The sequence below is a fragment of the Artemia franciscana genome, chromosome 7 (genome assembly GCF_032884065.1).
Source record: "Artemia franciscana chromosome 7, ASM3288406v1, whole genome shotgun sequence".
NCBI classification, from domain to species: domain Eukaryota; kingdom Metazoa; phylum Arthropoda; class Branchiopoda; order Anostraca; family Artemiidae; genus Artemia; species Artemia franciscana.
Window position 1 is genome coordinate 15,901,834 of NC_088869.1, and position 23,048 is coordinate 15,924,881.

Consider the following 23,048-nt stretch of genomic DNA (forward strand, 5'->3'; position numbering starts at 1 on the left):
AAAAAAAACAAAAAAACAACTGTACAACAGTGAATGAAGTGGAGATATGGGATTTTCCCCTTGCGAAATGTGTTAACTAGGTTTTTCCCCTTGCGAAATGTGTTAACTAGGTCCTCCCCCTTGCGATTTTTGCATATTATGAAATAAGATGTGTCTTTATAACATGTTTCCTTATGTTCTGGTAAAACCTTATGTTAAAAGGAAAGTATTGAGGAAAGTATACATAGTATTTTACCTCCGTTTTGAGTTTTAATGTTGCTAATAACTTTCAGTTAAAAACGTTTTTTTTTTGTTTTTTAATTTAACTAAGGCTAAGAGCAGTAAGATGAAAATTTATGAAGTATATGAATACGCAGGTTATCAAAAGGAGATATCGGCAATGTCATAGCAACGGCTAATTGAATTGAAACATACAGGACTTGACAAGACCTGAATGACAAGACAATTTTGAGAAGGTAAAGTGAACATAATTTCAACACACCGTTTGCATACATGTTGTCAGAAGGCCGAGTCAGCAATATCTTAGGAACATTCTCAAGATCGGAACATAATTTCCACTTTACTGCAAACAAAATACATTTAAAATGCTTTCACTTTGTTAACTTTAATAACTCACAATTATTAAGTGTTACGCATATTATATATTATTATATAAAAGACTTGTTATAAATTTATATTAAACTGACACTCCTTGTCCATTTGTGTAATTGATCAAAAGCTAGAAACGGAAGAAAATTTTTCTAAGCCTCAGAAGGAAGGCGGAAAGCTTCAATAAATAAAAGATTTTAATGAAAATTACACTGCGAGTTTTGACATATCAGAGAGCACTACTAAAGTTTCAAGCTTCGATCTACAAAAACCTAAAAGAAAATTTTTATCTCTAAAAGAGATAATATAAATCGACTCTCACCCTAATAGATGATATTCAATTTTACACAATTCAAAGGGCTGATAAATTAATGGCATAAATTAATGAGCGCAAAAATGTGCTACTTCTAATTCTAATAAAAAAAAAAAAATGACAGATTACAGGATTAGGATTTTGAGCGAGATCGCCTTTCCAACTGATTCAATCTTTTCATCAGGGTCCCTTACTTAATACATGACTCTAGGAATGGCAAGTACTGAGTATATGACAAGCCCTAAGAATACGAAATAAAAAGTTTTACTTAAACAACCTTTTCAATTTTTATTAAGATAAAGATAAAATAAAATGTCAATACTCTTGTTTGTTGACTCAGGAAGTGGGTGTTTGGCAGAGAAGCAGAGGCCATAGAAGAAGCAGAAGTGCTTGGATGAGCAGTAAATTTGTTTAGTGAGGGATCAGCAAAAAAGATAATAGATTCAAAAATGTAAAGGGTTCCATTTATTTTAAAATGTAGAAAGGAAAAAGAACATAAAAAACAATTTTACAGAGAATTAAATTAGCTTACGGTTTAGAACCCTAGATTATTATTTTAATTTTACAATTACAAGAAGCCTGCTCTGTTGCAACGCCTTTCTCTGTGAAAATGAAGGCTATCACACAAAAAGACGGCAACAGGCTCCAGACTTCATTCACAGAAGTTTATTTACTGCTCAGCTTTTTAATTGCCAACCTAGAAAAAAAAGAGATGTCAATCGATTGGAGATAAAACACATGTAAAGAATAAAAGAAAAGACAATAGAGAACAAAACTATAAAATATAATACAAATATATAAAACTATATAATATAAAATATATTTAAAACTTTTTTTTTGTGTTTGTGCTGTTACATTGATGATTTCTCTTTTCATTATATATATATATATATATATATATATATATATATATATATATATATATATATATATATATATATATATATATATATATATATATATCATAACTTGTTTTAGTTTTTTTCTAGTCAAAGATCACCGAGAAGGGTGTTAAGACGTTGATTTTTAACGTCAAATTTCTTTCCAATTCATACTGATTATTCAGTTTTTTGAAATGTCAACGCACAAATGTATTGAAAAAAAGAAAACAAAAGGATAAAAGAAACAGGGACTTACATCTAGCATGGGATACCACAGAACTTGACGTTTTCCCCAGTTTTCTTTTCCCAGAAATACACTTGATTTTTAAGCTTTTCCAAATAACTACTACTAACTACTCACCGCAGCACCAAGCCGCCTGAGGCAAAAATAGGTAAGCAGACTCCTCCTCCGTCCCAATCAATTAAAAAACCCCATCTTTACACCCTCCCAAGAAGTTCCCATTTCCTTTAAAAATTATATTTATAGCATCCATCCACCTCAGACGAGGACAAGCTGCTTTCTTTTTTACATTTTGTTTTAAATGAGGCAGAATAAACAATAAATATTCAAAATACAATAGAGGTAGAGAATATCGGGAGTTATCAAGTAAATAATGACTAAAAGGGAAATAAAATAGTAAAATTATATATAGAAAAATAGCAATAAAGATGGTAGAATTTAAGACAGCCAAAGGAAAATGAAGATGATAAAATACAACAATAAAATGAATAGGGCGCATAACAAAACTAGCAGATATATGATGACTGAAAGGTTATCAAGGCACTATGAAAACAAATGATGACGAGTAACGAAGCAGATGGCAAAAATACGAGTTAATTACAAACAACACGTGACGTCTCTATTTTCGAAACGCTATTGAAGAATAACCATGTTACTCAAGTTACATTATCCATTATTAATTCCAAAGCTCCATAAACCAGGGTTATTTAGTAGTTTTTGGATTTCCCTGCCTTTCCTTGTTGATTAAACAAAAATATATTTTTTTGTAACTGAAAGTAAGGAGCAACATTAAAACTTAAAACGAACATAAATTATTCAGTATATGAAAGGGACTGCACCCTCCTCAACGGCCCGCTCTTTACGCTAAAGTTTTTTATTGTTTTAAAAAGTAAAGTTGCAAGAAAGAATCAAACTTTATGTAAAGAGCGGGGCGTTGAGGAGGGTACAGCCCCTCTCATATACTGAATAATTTCTGTTCGGTTTAAGTTTTACTGTTGCTCCTTGCTTTCACTTAAAAAACTTTTTTTTTTATTTTAATGAAATTTATATAAAAGATAGATATTATGTAAAAGTCAAGGAATCTTGATGAAAATTATTTGTCAGTGTATTGAAGAACCCTGCTGTAAAGGTTAACACTTGGTGAACGAATAGAAACTGCAGAAAAATACTGCATAATACAGTGGTGATTAAAATAAAGGGTTGAAATCCAACTTACGTAATACAATAAAAAATCTAAATCAATAAAACAGCAGAACTCCCAGATGCAACGACTCCATAAAATCCATTTTGAAATTTCTCTTTCTGGAAAAAAACGTAAAGATTTATCCATGTATGGCTATAAAAAGAAACGCATACCTTATTATACCTATAGGTGGATTCAAGTTTGAAAAGCACGATGTACACAAATATACTGGCCAAAGCAAATTCTCGCAAGTTTCGCTTTTGTTGTGCTATTATATAAAAAATTATTATTTTCCATAAAATTGCTCTCTTCCTTGGAAACCGACTTTGTTTGGATCCTTGGGTAATTGAATGTACCCCAAAATCTTTCGTTCTGATAGTGTTAAAAAAGCAACTGAGATTAAAGAGTTAGCAGCTCCCATCCTTCTTTCTGCCTCTTATTCTAATTACTATCTAAACCGCTAATAACACGTTCCCGAAGCATACTTAAATATCTTCTTAATAAAAAACAAATTTAGTATCTGACACATTTTCGAAAACTGAGTTTCAGCGCTCCTAAGAGTCCAGTCACACGTTTTTGGAAATGCTTTATAAATAAGCTCTTTATCCAATGGCCATATTTACAGAGCCACATATTTACTTCAAAATACGTCAGAAAGAACAACAATAATATGAAAATTCCTAATTTTTCCAAACTTGGACTAAAAGAATATTTAGTTTGTAGTTACAAGCAGTGAAAAATTCTCTTTAGAAAATTCTCGAAGAAACACCTGAGGCACGGTGACTCACATTATCCCAGCAAGATGAAATATTCTTTCGTTTTCAAAATGCTAATCGAATTGAATGTTAACGGTCATTTGTCCAAGAAAACTTTTTACTGTCATCTTTTGAGGGGAAAGGGGGATAAATGGATTTGATAGTACATGGTTTGGGTTTGCGACCATGAGTGTTGAGAAAGTTCTTGTGCATAAATAAATCACTCGTTCAACTTTTTTTTGTTCCAAGTAAAGTCTTGTGTATTTACCAGGGTAAGAATATCTCATTATATATTTTAGGCTCAAATGCTATCCTGTATTTTAGACTTAATTTTCCTAGATTTTTAGAGTTGCTTATCATAGAACAATCCACTCAAGGTTGTCCTGATCTCTGGCCATTACAGCCCTGCATGAACCTCCTTTGTCCCCCAACTATTCTAAGCTTCACTCTTTACTCCTATCTATTAGTAAAGTGTGCTTTCAAATGACCTCCTTTCATCACACTTTCAGGACGACACTTCCACATCATTCTTCATTAGATAAATATTAAACACTTTGTGGTAACAAACTGTAAGTAACAAGTGATGCGATTCAATAGTAACTGAAACTTTTGAAAAAAGTGTTTTGATAACAACAGTGACACGCATGAAAAATCAACTGTGTAATTAATCGAATCATATAAAGTGCATTATGTCAATGTTGCCAAGCAAAAGTTATGACCCTGAGACAATTTGCCAAATTTTTGAAAAAGGAAACAAAGTCAAGGAATCTTGACGAAAATTATTTGTCAGTGTATTGAAGAACCCTGCTGTACCTGTATACAAAATGGGCAATTTTAATTTTTGAAACAGTTATTTTAACAAACTATAAGGAGGGACTTGGCTAAATAGAGACTGAAACTCTAAAAAAAATTGCTTTGCTTTAATATACTCCTCAACATCCTCTAAAGTTTCATCTTAATATCCATAGCGTTTTTGGATACAATCAAAAATTTACTACCCTTGTCTGGGGAATGGTGGGTTGTCATCCCCAATGGAGTAGTTACTTAACCTTAAGACTATTTTGAACAAAATTACTTGTTCCAAATTTTAATCTATGTAGGCAATATGGCTGGCAGTCATCCAACAACTTTTTATCATCTAACTCAACATCTCCAGAAGGATTCAGCTTAATACCCTCAGAAAAATTTGAATTATTGCAGATCCTTCTTTTTGATAAACTGGATGCACACAGTGCCTTTAATTCTAGAATAAAAAACGAAAATTCTCAAAAGTTTCCTTTAACTCCCATAGCCTAGTCAAATAGACCAAGAATTAAAGGTTTTCCCCTTTACTAGTTTGAACAAAATGACAATTACAAACTTTTGATCATTTTGGAAGACGAAACACACTTATAAAGGGCAAAGAGAAGGGTACCTAAATGGGCAAGATGGGAAGGGCGGGCTGCCTTCCAATCTCCTGTCAACTTCCTCTCGACATGTCTTGAAAGATTCAACTATATAGTCTCAACTGTTCTTAAGATTGCTGAAATTCCCGTTTCAAAACCAGTAAGCCCAAACTTTGTTTTGATTTTGCTTGGTTTCTCTCTCCCATAGCCTAGTCAAAACTTTTCTTAAGATTGCTGAAATTCTCGTTGTTGCGAGAGGGCTCATTTTGATGGAAATTTAAAGTTCTAGTGCCCTTTTTTAAGTGACCAAAAAAATGGAGGGCACCTAGGCTGCCTCACACGCTCATTTTCCCCCCAAAGTCACCGAATTAAAATTCTGAGATAGGCATTTATTCACCATAGTTGAAAAACCTAAAACTATATCTTTGGGTACGACTTACTCCCCCGCATTCCTCGTGGGAGGAGTTACAAGTTACAAACTTTGACCTGTGTTTACATATAGTAATGGTTACTGGGAAGGGTCCAGACGTTTTCAGGGTTTTTTTTTGGTTTGGGAGGGAGAGTAGAGGTGGGGGGAGGGTTACGTGAGGATCTTTCCATGGAAAAACTCTTCATGGGGGAAGAGACTTTCAATGAAGGGGGTGCAGGATTTTTTAGCATTATCAAAAAAAAAATAAAAAAATAATATTGAAGTTTTTTTCTACTGAAAGTGAGGAGCAGCATTAAAACTTGAAACGAGCAGAAATTATTGCGCATATGAGGGGTTTACCTCCTCGTTATACCTCGCTCTTTACGCTAAAGTATTTTTTTTAGTAATTTCAACTATTTATTATACGGCCTTTGTTATTCAAGGGTCATTCTTAAGGTATTAGGACAGAAATTAAGCTTTAGTGTAAAGAGCTAGGTATCGACGAGTGGTGAACTCCCTCATATACGCAATAAAAACATACGAATATAGAAGTTCGTTACGTAAGTTAATTCGTAAATTATGTCTATTTTTTACTAAAGAAAATGTTCGTAAAAGAATTAAAAGTTCTAGTTGCCTTTTTAAGTCATCAAAAATTGGAGGGCAACTAGGCTTCCTCCCTCTCTCCTTTTTTCTCAAAATCTTATGATTAAAACTATGAGAAAGCCATTTAGCCAAAAAAAAAAAAAAATTAATTTGCAAATTTCGTTTTAATTATTTATGTGTGGAGAGCCATGATCAAAACATACATTAATTAAAAAACGTCCAGAAATTAAATAAAAAAAAACAAGTTTTTTTTAAATGAAAGTAAGGACCGACATTAAAACTTAAAACAAACAGAAATTACTTCGTATATGAAAGGGGCTTTTCCTCCTCAACGCCCCGCTCTTTACGCTAGAGTTTTTACTGTTTTAAGAACTAGAGTTAAGAGAAAGAGTCAAACTTTAGGGTAAGTTTTAGGGTAGAGTTTTCTTCAAACAATGCACGCCTTGCATTCCTCAAAAGATCATTTAGGAGGGGAAGAGTAACTGTGTGATATGCCCAATGTGAAAACAGGAATTTAATATGAATGATTTTAATTTAACTGAAATTTAAATAATTTAAAGAATTCGGGAAATAAACAAGAAACAATTTAAATATGCATGAAAGTCATTCATGCCATAAAACAAGCGTTATCTAGGGAGATCTATCAATCTATTTTCGAAATAGTCCAAAACTATCGAGAGTGCCCCCTTACAAGAATCATTCTAAATGAAAATCAACAGTGCTAGTGCCCTTTTTAAGTGACCAAAAAGATTAGAGGACAAACAGCCCCGATTCCATACCTTTTTTCCTCGAAGTTGACCGATCAAAGTTTTTAAAATTTTGAGATAGCAAGTTTGTTCAGCATAGTTGAGAAGCCCAGTAACTGTGTCTCTGGGGATAAGAATGACCCCCAAAGCCCACGGAAAAATGTCCGGAAGTCATGGATTTTGCTCTTGTTAACACATAACATTTGTTATTGGGAAGTATGCCGACACATTTTTTTTTTTTTGGGGGGGGGGGGGTTGCTCTGGGGATTTTTCACGGGGAAAATTTCCCATGGGGAAGAAATTTTTCGACGGGAGAACTCTCCGTAGGTATTTTGTACTCGGGAATTTGCAAGAATTCCCATCGGAAATTATTTTTATTTATCATACTTTCTTATTACCCACTCGATTTTAATTGTGGAGATGTTAAAGGGAAACATCCGGGAAAATTTTGTACCGGTTTTGAATTAGTATCTCTCAGTAGGGGGGGGGGACTCTCCATGAGAGAAATCCTCTATAGGGGAGAAAAATTCCCAAATATAATCAATAATTAGAGTATTTTTTTAAATACAAAAAATTTCTTTACACGTCCGTGCACAAGAAACCATCTGGGAGGAATTTTCAGCTAGAATGGAAATGTCTGAGGGGAATTTTCCAGGCGAAATGGGAGGTAGGATACTTTACGTGGAAAGAAAATTACACGGAGAAATTCTCCGCAGGGGGAAGGAATTTTTCGTTAAGGTGAGGCAGATAACCCGGCATTATTTCAAAACAATCAGGAATTAAATAAAAAACAAGTTTTTTCAACTCAAAGTAAGAAGCAATATCAAAACTTAAAATAAACACAAAATTTTATTGTACAAAAAAGGTCTACTTCCTCAAGATATCACTCTTTATGCTAAACTTTGACTAAAAAAAGAGTAAGAATTATCTAAGAACAACTCCTCAAACACAAGGGCCTTTTAAATAGATTCTTAAAGCTGTTTTTTTTTACTCTATGAACACCCTTAGTGTAAGGAGCGAGGTCTTGAGGAAAGAGAATCTTTTTCGTCCATGCAATAATTTCTGTTCATTTTAAGTGTTGATATTACTCCTTAGTTTGAGTTGAAAAACTTGTTTTTTTTATTTAACTAAAATCCAAACTGAAAAAAAAGAAAGTTGCGGCTGGAAGAATTGCGACATTAAGGACCAGAACAAATTAAAAACAAAAGTGACGCTGAAAGAAATTTGGAAGTAGAAGGCAGGCAACAGCGAGAATCAGAAAGTGTTGAGTGTTGAGAAAGTTTTGTGCATAAATAAATCACTTATTCAACATTTTTCCGTTCCAAGTAAAGTCTTGCGTATTTACCAGGGTAAGAATATCTCATTATACATTTTAGGCTCAAATGCTAGCCTGTATTTTAGACTTAATTTTCCTATATTTTTAGAGTTTTCTTCACACAATGCACGCCTTGCGAGCCCCAAAAGATCATTTAGAAGGGGAACAGTAACTGTGTGATATGTGCAATGTGAAAACAGGAACTTAATATGAATGATTTTAATATAATTGAAATTTAAACTGGACCCAGAGATTTCATTATAACTACGACTTGCAATCATTAAATGTGATGATGATAAGTTTATCATAGAACAATCCATTCAACGTTGTCCCAATCTCCTTCATCGAATTGGAAAATTAAGATCTGAATAAATAATCAATGAAATTTATAAAAGACAGATATTATGTAACCAAAAGCAAATTAAAAAAAAAAAAAAAATTAAATTAATGATAATATGTCTCTTGACTGAAAAACTAGTGCTGATACTACAGACAATTCGTTGCAGTACCAAGCCAACTCTGACCATTACAGCCCTGCTTGCACCTCCTTTGTCCCCCATTTATTCTAAGCTTCACTCTTTACTCTTATCTATCACTAAAAAGTGCTTTCAAATGACCCCCATTCACCACACTTTGAGGACGACCACTCAGACGTATTCCGAAAATACCTTTTTTTTTGCAACACATCATTCTTCATTAGATAAATATTAAACAATTCGTGGTAACAAAATGTGAGTAACGAGTGACCTGGTTCAATAGTAACTGAAACTTTAAAAAAAAGTGTTTTGATAACAACAGCGACACGCATGAAAAATCAACTATGTTTCTTTACTTGAATCATATAAAGTGCATTATGTCAATGTTGCCAATCAAAAGTTACGACCCTGAGACAATTTGCCAAATTTTTGAAAAAAGAAAAAAAAGTAAAGCGATCTTGACTAGAATTATTTTTCAGTATATTAAAGAACCCTGATGTAAAGGTTCCAATCTCCTGTGTACAAAAATGTGCAATTTTAATTTTTGAAACAAGTGTCTTAATAAACTATAAGGAGGGACTTCGTTAAATAGATACCAGAACTCTAAAAAAAAAAAAAAAAAAAAAAAAAAAAAGCCTTACTTTAATATCCTCCTCCATATCCTCTAAAGTTTCATCTTAATATTCATAGCGTTTTCGGATATAACCAAAACATTTACTACCCTTGCCCGGGGACTGATTGGTTGTCTTCCCCAAAGGCGTAGTTACTTGACCTTAAGACTATTTTGAACTAAATTGCTTGATCAAAATTTTAATCTATGTAGGCAATATGGCTGGCAGTCTCCAACTACTGTTCATCATCTAACTCAACATGTGCAGTAAGGTTCAGCTTAATACCCTCAGACAAAATTGAATTATTGCAGATCCTTCTTTTTGATAAACTGGATGCACATAGTGCCTTTTATTTTAGCATAAAAAAACCTAAAATTCTCCAAAATTTCCTTTAACTCCCATAGCCTAGTCAAAACTGTTCTTAAGATTGCTGAAATTCTCGTTTCAAAACCAGTAAGTGCAAACTTTGTTTTTATAATGCTTGGTTTCTCTCTCCCCATTTTCTTTGTTTCAGGTTACTACTATAATCTTTTTCAGAGTTCTAGGATATAATAAGATCCAGATTTCATAGAGATCCAGCCCTAATTTCTTAATAAAACCCTAATATGTTGACATATAGCAACTTGCATAGCTTACTGCCCTTGCAAAGGGGGCTGGGGATGTCAACCCTGAAGAAATAGTTGTTTGAACTTTTGACTCTTTCAAACAGAATTGGTATTTTAAAATTGTCAGCAGATGTATTTAATGAGGACAGCGTGGGGGTGGGTTACCCTCCAATGATACCCTCCATGTCAAGAAGGGCATTAGAACTTTTGACTTTCAATCAAATGTGGTCCCATTCAAATCTTATGCAACCACACCTTCCATAAAATCTGTTTGTGTCCACAATGGGCAGCTTCATAACTTACAATATTTGCCGCAGGGTCTTTCAACCAAGGAGGTTGTCAACCTTGGAGGCATAGTTATTTGACCTTTGAAACATGTTAAAAAAATAGCAATAAAAAAATTTGGATTAGATTCATTTGGGGGATAAGGGCAGGAACCTTTTGATCACTTTTGTCACTTAAAAAGAAAATGGAACTTCCTAGTTCTAATTAAAAGAGCTTCCTTAAAAGTTATTACAACCAACCCTTTCATAAAAACCTTATTTAATACACTGAACAATGAGCAACTTACGTAAATTACAACCCATTCCTCATGGGTTGAGGGGGTATCTGTCAACGCCAAAGGCTTAATTATTTGGCCTTAGGGCCACCTTAAACAAAGTGACAACATCAAAATTTTGACCCAATAACTGTGGCGGAAAAGCGTGGGAGGACTAGTCCCCCTAGAATTCAGGGCCAGGGGCAACACCACCAGGCTCCTGGTACTATATATATATATATATATATATATATATATATATATATATATATATATATATATATATATATATATATATATATATACATATATATATATAAGAATTTTCCCCGCAAAAATAAATGGGTGATATTTAAACTTGAACAAACAGATTCTATCCTGTATAAGAGGCAGTTGCCACCCCTTTTGAACCCCAATCTTTGTAATTGATGTTTGAATAGGGATTTTCTGAACACTTTTCTGGGCAACAAGAATAGGTAGCTGGTACATGCCAATACTTCATTTATAAATTGCCATTCAAAATATTTGTACTGATAATTTTATTATTCAAATTAAATACAAATCAATAAGAACAGCAACTGTCCAGACAATGTCATAAGATAATATATATTTTATTTTTGAAAAATTGAGGTAGAGAATTTTTGATCTTTCAATAGTTTCCAGACCACAGATTTTTCCATCTAAAAATTCAAATTATTGCTGAAAGATAGGACAAAAACCAGATATAGGTAATATGTGGCCCCTGAAAATGATAGTGCAGTGCACGCACCAAAACGTTAAATCTTTTTGTGTGGCAAGATCTAAAACTTATATTTTCTAACAACAAAATCCAACAATACCTAATCAAAGCTAACTGAGCTATCTGACACAGAAATGAACCCATTAGTTTATGGTAAGAAACCATGATTAATATACAAATTTGTCATTCTTAGTGTCATTTTAAAGAAAGGACTTTAGCATCCTGGCAGCTGTTGAGTGTGTGTTCTATCTTATATGGTAGATTTCTGTTCCACAGAAGACAGCATTGACAGTGCAGAACATTTCCAATCTAATACATTTTCAGTACAATCTTTTTGTCTGTTTGCTACACTTATTATTGCATTTTCACCACTTTATAATTGTAATCAAAATGAACATCACATCACTACAATTGAATAGTAATAGCTTGAGAAAAACTACTAAAACCAATTTTGGAAATTGTATTTTCTTGAAATGACAATTTTAGCTGCTGAACCAGCCAATTAGATTAACCTCTCAATTGCGCATCCTTGTATAGCATGTCCTTTAGGGTCCAGTAAAAATATTTTTTATAGCATATTTCATAATATCAGTACATCAACTGTGTGAGGCTTCCAGCAAAGAATTACATGCAACATCCCCCCTGATCTATCCTGCAATCAAGGAGGAAGGAGCTAAAAAATTTGGCAAGTGAAAGTGGCAAAGCAAGTAGGTACAGTGATTTCCTTCCAAATAAAACTTTAAATGGGTCTCTTTGATATCCCATTGCCCTTCTAGTCATGAAGAAGAAAAAAAAGAACATACATGTGCTACCCTTACAAAAACGTGATTTTCCTTGTTATTCAAGGTAGGAGGTGGAGGGCTGAAGGTTTCCTGAATTGACTTTACAATAATGGCAATTTCAATGCTGTGATTTCCATTTAGATCATATGGAATTTTTGAGGAGTTTGAGGTTGTTTTTGAAAACAAATTTCAACAGTTTGTGGTAATAAACTGTAAGGAGCAATAAGGCTTAATTGCAACCAAAATTCTAGTATTCATAACAATACACATCAGAAAATTTAATTTTTATGCTTATTCAAAATATATAAAATCATGCATATATATATAATTATGTAAATGCAAATATATAAGATTATAAAAAATAGCCGTTTGACTGGCTTGTCAGAAGTGCAAGCACTCAAGCTGCCTGTTTCAAGCAATTTAAGGCATACATGTTGGTTGTTACCAATTCAGCTCTTCCTGGTAGCTATAGTTCTCTCCTGCACAAGTTTATTATAAATAAACAATTTAGTTTTTTTTCATGAGAAAAAAAAATCAATGAGAAAATAACCCCACAAAGAACAAATTGTCAACATAAGAGCCCATCTCAGTTTCTTTTGTTGAAACAGCTTATTAAATGAAAATTGGTAAAGGTGCATCCACAATCAGATCAATATCTATTGATTACATGTTTTTTGTGGGTTGATTGATGGTATACAAAAACATTGCTTGAAGTGATTTTAAAAAGAGGACAAAAAGGGAGAGAAAAATTATACCCTGATGAGCAATCATAACATTTTGAAAGTACATGAAATAAGATTTATTATGGATCATTAATAGAGAAGATTGTGTTTGCTTGACCATGTCCAGTGGAAACTTAATGACCATATCATAAAGGAAATGTTTTTGCCTGTCCTTCTGCCAAATTGATGCAGGCATCATGGTAGTCAATTTAAGAATTGGTGGGCAAGTCTCAAAAAGAACCATGTAACCATAGGTGGACTTCAAGTTTGGCAGAAAGCCAGAAGGGTGCTGGCTCCAGTTTTCTGGAGAGCTGGCACAATTGGAACTAACTGGAGTCAACTAATGCCCCAATAATCACCCCTGCTTTGAGATTATACCTTCAAAGTGCCTGCTGAATACAAAGAAGCAGTGGATACAGGTTATTTTTTCATGGATATTTTATGCAAATTGAGAAGAGAGTAAAGAAAATATAAAGGCACACCTTCTACTTACTAAATTTATCTGTTTATGTTAGCCTACTATCACAAATGTTAAGAATTATTCATAAGTGAACACAATTTTATAAAGAATTAGGGCTACTAATTGATGATTGTAATTTTATTTATTTACTACTTTCATTCCAACAGAAAAAAAATAAGTGGTGATCAGATATAAACTTGGCATAACAACCATTTGCTATTATGGCCCAGTACCCTGAAAGCTACTTAAAGTCTAAAAGTACTACTCTACTGAAGGAATATTAATAGATACAATATTTTATTCTTCCTTTCAATAAAATAATCATTGCCCAGAAAATGCACTCTAATCCTTGTTGGGTGAATTTTTAGTCCTTATAAAGTATTTCAGCTATTAATCCTGTCTAAGCAAGTTACAGATCATAGGCCAGGTACTTTGTTAGAGAAGTTTGGTACTTATCACTTATATAGTAAACATTATACAATTTTGATTGCCAACAATGCAAGTATGACACAATAAACAGGTCAAGCATCTTCTTTACACCCCACAATTAGATATGGTTTGGTTGCAAAATAAATTGTAGCTATATTTTATTTAAGTATTTAGTTCATATTTTAATTTGATTTATGCAAACAAATTTGGGCTATTTATTTGCACATTGAGGGGAGGGGGATGTGGCAAAGCATATTTTAAATACAGCAATGGTTAGTTTTATACTTAATATATTACCTTAAACCTTAAATTGCAGCTTGGAGCAATCTAAGGATTTGCTATGCTATGTTTTACCCCCACCCACCCCCTAATGTGCAAATATATAGAGCCCAAATTTGTTTCTAAACTATTATATATTCATTATATTTTTTTTATTTCATTAGCATTAATCCAACTTCACTTCCCAAGCATTTAATATATAACTGTTAAGTACCAGAAGTTTTTATGGAGTCTAGAAACTATGTCCCCTTCATCTGTGATTGAATGTAAATTTATCCAAATATTAGACAATGCTATTTGGGACAAAATTAGAAACAATATAGCTAATAGCCTAGTATATTACCACAAATACTGGCCCTAATAAAAAAGTGACATTTAAAGAGTGAATTAATAATGAGAGTGAATTAATCCAGTCTTTGACCTATATGGATGAAAACCAGTTTATATTGGTTGGTTAACTTACAGAGGATTATTGTTTGGATATTTATTTCATTGCGCAACTATTGAAATTGTGTACAATGCTATATAGTGCTGTGAACAATTTGCTTTTGATAATTGGATAATTAAAATCGTGTACTCAACTATTGAAGTTGTGTAACGTGCTGTTAACAATTTGCTTTGAATAATTGGATTTTGGATAATTAAAATTGTGTACGCAACTTCTGAATATATATCTTGTGAGTATTACTACCTGATTTGCTATTGCTTTTACTGACAACTATTGTGGCCCCGCCCACGAATTTTGATGAAATTTGATCATTTCACCGGATGATGCCAGGTGAAAGACTTGTCTTGAATCCCGTGTTGAATTTCATTTCACGGGCTAGAAATGCAGGTTGTTCAGCTGATAATATTGTAAAAATTGCTTGCGATTTTTTCAAAGGAGATATGTTAATTGAAGCAAAGAAGATTTTGTGGGCTGACGCCTCTATTACTAGGGTAACTGAGCGCCCCAAAGTGACTGATAATGTAAGTGATATGGTTCGAGCCTTTGATCTTTGTGATGAGAAAAAGATCAGCCTACCTCAGTATCTGATTTTCGAGCCAGATCAGGTCCCATGTGTGCCAGGGGAGACAACAGCTACGTTAACTCAAAAGGTTAATGAACTCTACATGGAATTTAAAAGCTTCGCTGAGCACCATAAAGCAAGGTCAGTCGTGCAAACTATTCCTGATATGAAACCTCCCCCACCCGCAAAACCGTCCTATTCAGTTATTGTGAAAAATCCACCAAAAAACTTGAATAATCCTGACGCTCGAAAAGATTTCCTGGATAAAGCTTGTGGGGGTGTCAGTTCAAGCATAGTTGTTTTGAGGCCTAGGAGGGATGCATGGCAAGTAGTTCTGTCAGACAAGGGTGCCGCCAATACTTTGGCAGATGCATTAAGCAAAGTAGACCAATCCATGAATGCTAAAGTGAAGAGTCCTGCCTTTTTCGGTATAGTACGCCAAGTGCCTGACGGAACATCTAAAAGTGACCTATGTGACTTCGCTAATAACTGTATAGAAGTTGTTCAGTTAGGAAGTACGAGGTCTTTTCGATTAAAGTTTGAGTCACGTGACCACCTAAACTATGCCACTGAGAATCCCCTTGTTATTGGTTACGAGCGTCTACCTATAACTGAGTACAAGTTTTTGCCTACCCAGTGCTACAAATGCCAGTGCTACGGCCATACTGCAAATAACTGTAAAGCTTCCCCGAGATGCTCTAAATGTGCTGGTGACCACCAGAACTCCAAAGAAAACCCGTGCCAACTTGTCATGAAATGTGCTCTCTGTGGCTCCTCCGACCACCCCTGTTATTCGTATAAATGTCCAGAAGCACAGAAACTACTGCTTAAGAAATGAACAGTCAAACAAACACAAGTACAAGTACTTTACAAGATTTTACGTTTCTTAATAATTTGTCACTGTGCAATAATATTGTTTTTAATTATTACGATGACCAAACTAATCTGTCCACCAACACCTTAGCTAGCCCCAATAGCCCTTTAAACCAAATTAACTGTAAATATCTCGACACTTTTGATTTTGTGAAAAATGTGAAACCTAAGCTAATGGAAGAGACCAAACTTAATGTAATTTGCTTTAATATCAGAAGCATACAGGATAAGTGGGCTAATTTTAAAGATTTAATTTTAACAAATGGTTACTGCCCTTTCGACGTAATTGGAATAACGGAGACGTGGCTTTCAGAAATTGATGATACTAATGAATTTTCCCTCACTGGCTTTCAAGCTATTCATATTGAAAGAAAATTAACCAAGTCCTCTGGTGGCATTTCTCTTTACATCCGATCAAGTCTAAAATTCACCAGACTATTCGATTGTGAATTCTTGTTCTCGCAACCTATAAACAATAGATGCATTTATTCAATAATCGTTGACATAAGTGTAGACGAGAATTCTTTTGTTTTTTCGTTATTTTATAAACCACCCTCATTTCCGACACCTTTCTTTTGTAATCAGTTTGATGATTTTTCTAGTTTTATTAATTTACCACAAAAGAAGGCAATAGTTTTTGGGGACTTCAATTGTAATTTATTAAATGTTAGCAATAACAATGATAGTGATACCTTCTTTGAAACATTTACCTCAAGTGGTCTTCTTCCCACAATCCTTTTTCCTACTAGAGTTGATCCCATGAGGTCTACCGCTACTTTAATTGATAACATTTTTGTATCCACTTCCCTGGGAAACCACCTGTCCTCCAAAATAATATTTTCTGATCTGTCAGATCACTTTCCAATCTATCTTTCCTTACCCTCCCTATCAGCTACTCAACCCCGTAGAACTAATACCCCTACGTCTAATAGAATATATAATACTGTGAATATGAACCGGTTCACGGATTGTTTGAAATCCTTCGACTGGTCCAAGACTTTGGATTGTCAGGATGTTAATTCAGCCACAAGTAGTTTCACACAGGGATTGAGTGATCTTATTAGTTCAACCTTTCCAGTTCGTAAATCAAACCGAAAAACTACCCATATACGCCCCTGGATGTCAAATAGCCTGATAATCTCTTCATACCAAAAAAATGACCTATATAAGTTAGCTTGCAAAACCAGTAGCGTTATTGACCTGACTAATTATAAAAAATACAAAAACATATATACCAAACTCATCCGGGAAGCAAAGAAAAATTATTATTATTCAAAAATCTCTCACTGCAAAGGGAACTTGCAAAAAATTTGGTCTACAATAAATGAAATCCTTTCAAAAAAAAGGAATTCAAGATCTGTTCCTATTAATCTTAGGGACATCAGTGGCAGATTAATTGACCCAATTTTAGTACCAGATGCTTTTAATAATTATTTCACTAATATTCCAAATGCTAACTCCTGTTCCTTCTCACAGTCAGTACACCCTAGCAAGAATCCCAGATCCATGTTTTTCTCTCCAACTGATCGCAAAGAGGTGCTTCAAGTTATCGTATCTCTCTCTAATAGTAGTACACCAGACTCCTTTGGCATAAGTAATAAGCTTCTTAGGACCATATCTTCCTATATTTGTGAACCCATTGTGCACATAGCAAACCTGTCTATGACCAATGGAGTCTTCCCAGAAATATTTAAATCAGCAATTGTTATCCCGATTCATAAAAAAGGCGATCCGTCTGAGATAAGCAATTATCATCCAATCTCACTTCTCCCAGTTATATCTAAGGTGCTCGAGAGAATTATATTCCGACATCTTTCTCCCTTTGTATTTGGGAATCAGTCATCAGATTTGTTGATTTCTCCTCATCAATATGGCTTCCGTGCCAAATTTTCAACTGCTCATGCACTAATAGACACCACACAGTTTATACGTTCCCAACTTGACCTTAAAAATACTGTATTGGGCTTATTTCTGGATTTTTCAAAGGCCTTTGACATGGTTGATCACAGTGTTTTATTAAGTAAACTCAATAACCTAGGGATTTGCGGAGTTCCTTTCTCATGGTTTGGCTCTTATCTCTCTGGTAGAGTACAGAGTGTGAGACTGGGCGGGGTGACTTCACATCCCCTACCTGTCCGGGGGGGCATCCCACAGGGCTCTGTTCTTGGTCCAATACTTTTTCTCCTTTATATTAATGATTTGATTACGGACCTGGGCCCATCAGTGCACCCAGTACTTTTTGCTGACGATAGCAACTTTTTCATCACCGGTCCTAATTTACCATCCGTCGTCACCTCTACTCAAACCCTTCTGAATAGAGTACAGGAGTGGTGTCTCGTTAACTGCATGACCATTAACAGCAAGAAAAGTCAGGTGGTATTATTTCAAACCCCTTACAAAAAAAATGAAGTTCAGCCAGCACTTGGCCTAAAATATTCTACCAATCTCCTCCCGCAGGTTGAAGTTGCCAAGTTTCTTGGTGTCCACATAGACTCCTGCCTATCATTTGCAACACATGTGTCCTATGTTAGAGCCATAATTTTGCGACAGGTAAGTATAATTAATCGTGTGAATTATTTTCTTCCTCTTGATATCCTTGTCACCCTTTATTATTCTTTTATTTACCCATATATCTCATACTGCGGATCTGTATGGGGCAATACTTATCCTTCAGTTACCAATAAATTAAAATCTGCTCAAAACCGTGCCGTCAAAGCAGTTTTTTGGTTGCCACGACTATATCCCACCAAGGACTTGTACTCCGATTTTGGTATTATCCCTTTTGAACAAATCATCAAAAAGTTAAATCTATCCCTTGCATATTCCGCTTACCATAAAAATCTTCCTCCCCACTTATTAACTTATTTTAATAGTAATAATTCTGAAGGCCACTGTCTCCGTTCATCCAACCGTTCCTTCATTGTCCCCAGGTGTATCTCTAGTTCCGCACAGCAATCCCCAATTTATAAATCTATAATTCAATGGAATGTAATACCCTCCAGTGTCGAGCTATCCACAAGTTTTTGGACGCTATATAATAATGTACTAAAATCTTGATATTATATTTCTCTAAATGTTTGTTCAATTTGCTTTAATTACCCTTGTTTTCTCTTTTTTTTTTTTTTTCTTCTCTCTCTTTTTCATTTACAATTTTTTGTTGTTTTGGTCCTTAACAAGTTCGCTTCTAGGATCTTTATTATTATTGTTGTTATGTGTTTTCTTTTCTTTTTGAATAAATTGATTGATTGATTGAAAATGAATTTATAACCTAATAAGCTCTATATAAAGAGCTCACCAAGCTCTACAAAGGACTGGTAAGACTGTGTTTGGAGGTGGGGACCATCCTGGCCACCCCTCGATTCAAAAAGGATAAGGTAGTGCTTGAGCAAATCCAACATAGGGCCACTAAGCTGATTGCCTGTATGGAAAACAAGCCCTACAATGAACAGCTGATGGAACTCAACCTCCCCTCTTTAGTCTACAGGCGGAAACGTGGGGATATGATCCAGGCACATAATCTCCTCTCTACAAATAAAGAAAATGAGCTCCTGGAGATTGACCCCTCCCACATAACTCAAGGACACCCAAAACAAATCCACAAAGTGCATGCAAAGACTGGACCAAGATGCAGTTTCTTCTCAAACCAGAATGTGAACCTCTAGAACAACCTCAAGGAGAACACTGTTTCTGCTGAATCAACAGATGCATTTAAACGTTGTCGGGATGCTGAGTGGAGTGACAAACCATGGAGATTTGACTGGGATGCACCAGAATCTTCCACCAGAATTTAATCAGCCAAGTATGCAACTGTCATCACAAGGAGTGATTCAACAGGATCATAAGTCCTTATTTCACTCCAAGATGTGATTTAAGGTAATTTTAAGTTAAATAGGCCAAATTTTATTATTAATGTATTTCCTAGGTACAATTCTAGTTTTGCCAGGAAATTGGAGGTATAATAAAGAGTACAGCTATTAACAATGGGTAAAATTCTAACTTAGCTACTTTTTGCTATCTTAGAAAGGGGTTAGGTTACAAAATGAACCTTTCAGGTATAGGTCTACAGACTAAAGTATTTCTTGTGAAGGTGTTTTGTAGTATCTATGACCTTTGAAAATCCTTGTGCTACTATAGTAAAACCTTGTTAAACTTATCTTCTGCTTAAATGAAGTACAAGAAAACTGTTTTCACCTCCACAACTTTGCTTAATCCTAAAGTATGCAGTCTGAAGGATCTGCAAATACATTTCTTAACTTTGGAAAAAACCCATTGATATGGCTTACAATACTACTCAAGTAATAGAAACTCGAAAATTTGGGTAAATGTTGTTTTGTAAAAATTCTAACAGGATAGGTCTTGCTTTATAGACCTATACCTAAAAATTTCAAAACTTCAATGCTTGTCAAGCAGGCACATTTCTAAGACCTAGATATTGGAAGAGGTTTAACATAGAAGCTTGACAATACCTTCTTACAGTATGTTGTTGACCCTGGATTCATTATTGAAAGTTTCATTTCCCTCACCTGACACCTTTCTAAGATAGCAAAAAGTAGCTAAACTAGAATTTAGAGTAACATTTAATAGTTCCCCCAAATTTAAGAGCCAATACATTTCTTTTAAATTCTTACAAACCCTCAACTAAATATCAGAATTAGCAAAACTATGAGGGTAAACAAAAACTTTCTTTGAGCCTATTCTGTGTTACAGTAGCCTATAGATCTATTTCTGAAAGTATAACTTTTATTAGTATACACACAGCTTGTCCAAGATAATGTTTAGGCTCAAGAAACATTACTATATTTTACTTTCTGAGTAGCTTCACAACTTTGCTCAAACCCAATTTATAAAGTCTTAAAGATATACAAATACATTTCCAAAATTTTGAAAAAAAAACATTGATATGGCTCAGAATTTTACTCAAATAACAGGAATTGCATTTTCAGAACTAAAGGCAGAGAAAAAACAACTGGTAACTGAAAATTAAGGTAAAATGTTATTTTGTCAAAATTTAAATAGGTATAGCCTAGGCCTGTCATGTAGGCAAATTTCAGGGTCCTCTAAAGGGAGGAGTGGGGGTAGGTACTTTAAAATACCTTCCCAGGATATACTTTAGCATATAGGCCCAACCTCAAAAGTTTCATTTTCTTAACCTAACCCCTTTCCAAGATAGCAAGAAGTCACTAAACTACAATTTTACCCTGAAAGCAATTTAGTTGTACTTCATTCAAGCAGAAGATCTATTTTACAAGTTTAGACTTCCGTTACACATTTTTTTTTCAAGGTCAAGACCCTCTAGATGGAGAGGAGGTAGGTACTTAAAAATACCTTCACGGGAAATACTTTAGCCTGTAGACCCATCCCTGAAAGTTTCATTTTTCTAACCTAACCCCTTTCCGAGACTGCAATAAGTCAATAAACTAGAATTTTACCTGGAAAACCACTAATGTAGACCTTCGACTTATCTGTTTCTTTGAAATACTAAATTACAAATGTTATACTTACAAAAAAAATATTATTATGGATAAATGAAGATTTTAATCATGGCCTCTGATAATGGATAATTAGCCTATTTTTTAATCATGGCCGCTTAGGGTGTGTTCCAGCTGACGGTTTTTCAGTAACTGAAGTAACTGCGCGGTAACTGCCCATTTCTAACTGCGGTAGAGCCAGTAGGAACGGCACAGTAAGCTGACCAGCAGTAGCGTCATTTTCGAATTAAATGCGCGTGTTTAAATTTAAGGGACAGTTTAATGCTGATTAGTATAATTTTTTTATTCCTTCTGTTTCAGAGCATTTAGAGAGGTTCTAAGCCAACCAAGGGCATTTGGCTGTCACAAATGATTTTGCTCAAACGGACTGGTGAAAAATAAATAGATCATATACTTTTTCTCTTTTTTTATTATTTGAAGACTAGAATATCACATAACTAAGCATTCAAATAGCTTGATTGTATCTTAAGCATATACAATCCCTGATGGAGTTTTGTTGATACCTGTCTTAAATTGATTTGTCTAAATAAAATGGGCCTATAGCATTTACAGGATAGTAGTGGGACAACTATAGCAAGTTTTTTTTCAATATTCTACTTTTTTTAAAATAATTATTGTTCTCTGGTCAAATTTGTGTTCCTTGCTAAGTGGTAGACACTCTGGGCTGGAATGCTTTGTCCAAAAGGTACAGGTTTAATTCCTGGTATTGTCAGTTTATTTTGTTTTGGATAGGGGTTGGTGATATGACTAACCTCAGCTAAAATTGGCCTAACTTTAAATGAGTACAGATGGAAATCTAGGGACAGTAAGAAGGAAGGGCATGCAAAAGCATAGGCTGGCTGGTCCCTAGCTTCCTATTGCACTACCTGGCTAAAGGACCACAAGGTCCTTTACTGGCCTACTTACTTAGCCATAGAAACATTCTTTCAAACCCATTAAATATAACTAAAAATGAAGAATACCAGTATGATGGTCCTTCTATTTCCCTGAAATGTGGATGTATGGACAAGAGTGTGGGTCATGAGAGATAGCTTGTGAATGTAATTGGGGTGAATGTTCTGCAAGATTAAAAAAATTTATGACTGTTGCTCAGTTTGGTAACTGAGCACAGAATCATAATTTTGTTATTTGTTTTTCTTTGTGACTATCATGCTTATTTATTGTCCAGTATTTTAAAGTTAATCTTCTTTAATTTGTCTTTAATTGCCATGGCCCTAGGGCTTAAATACAATAAAACCTACATATATCCATTGATTTTCTTTAAATAGATAGTAGCTCCATGTTTCCTAGCTTCAGTAAATTTAAATGTAATTGTGAGACCAGGGATTAGAAAGTAGGTGAAAACTTGCAAATGAACCTCTGGTATCAATAAAAATTTGTAAGAAATGGATATCAATTTAAAGATTAAAAAAACTGTTAGAAAACAAAGAAGACAAATGAATAAACAAAAGTACCCCTTTACAACCATTTAATGAATTGTCACAAATATAGGTCACCCTTAAGATTGAAATGAACAAAGCTTCAATTATGAATCCATTTTCCTTTAAACAGACTGAAGGGGCAAACCTCCAAGCTTTGACAAATTCAATCTCACTTTTGGGCATTCTCACCTTTCC

The 23,048-nt window shown here is 34.3% G+C and overlaps 1 long non-coding RNA gene across 1 annotated transcript; it reads right to left on the minus strand.

Annotated features, from left to right (window-relative positions):
- Window positions 1-1,163: 1,163 nt before the first annotated feature.
- LOC136028902 (uncharacterized) lies at window positions 1,164-21,557 on the minus strand. Its single transcript, XR_010617912.1, has 3 exons — window positions 21,446-21,557; window positions 3,240-3,325; window positions 1,164-1,598 (listed from the first exon to the last, which is right to left on the minus strand). It is a non-coding gene; the product is annotated as an uncharacterized LOC136028902 (long non-coding RNA).
- Between the last annotated feature and the right edge of the window lie 1,491 nt (window positions 21,558-23,048).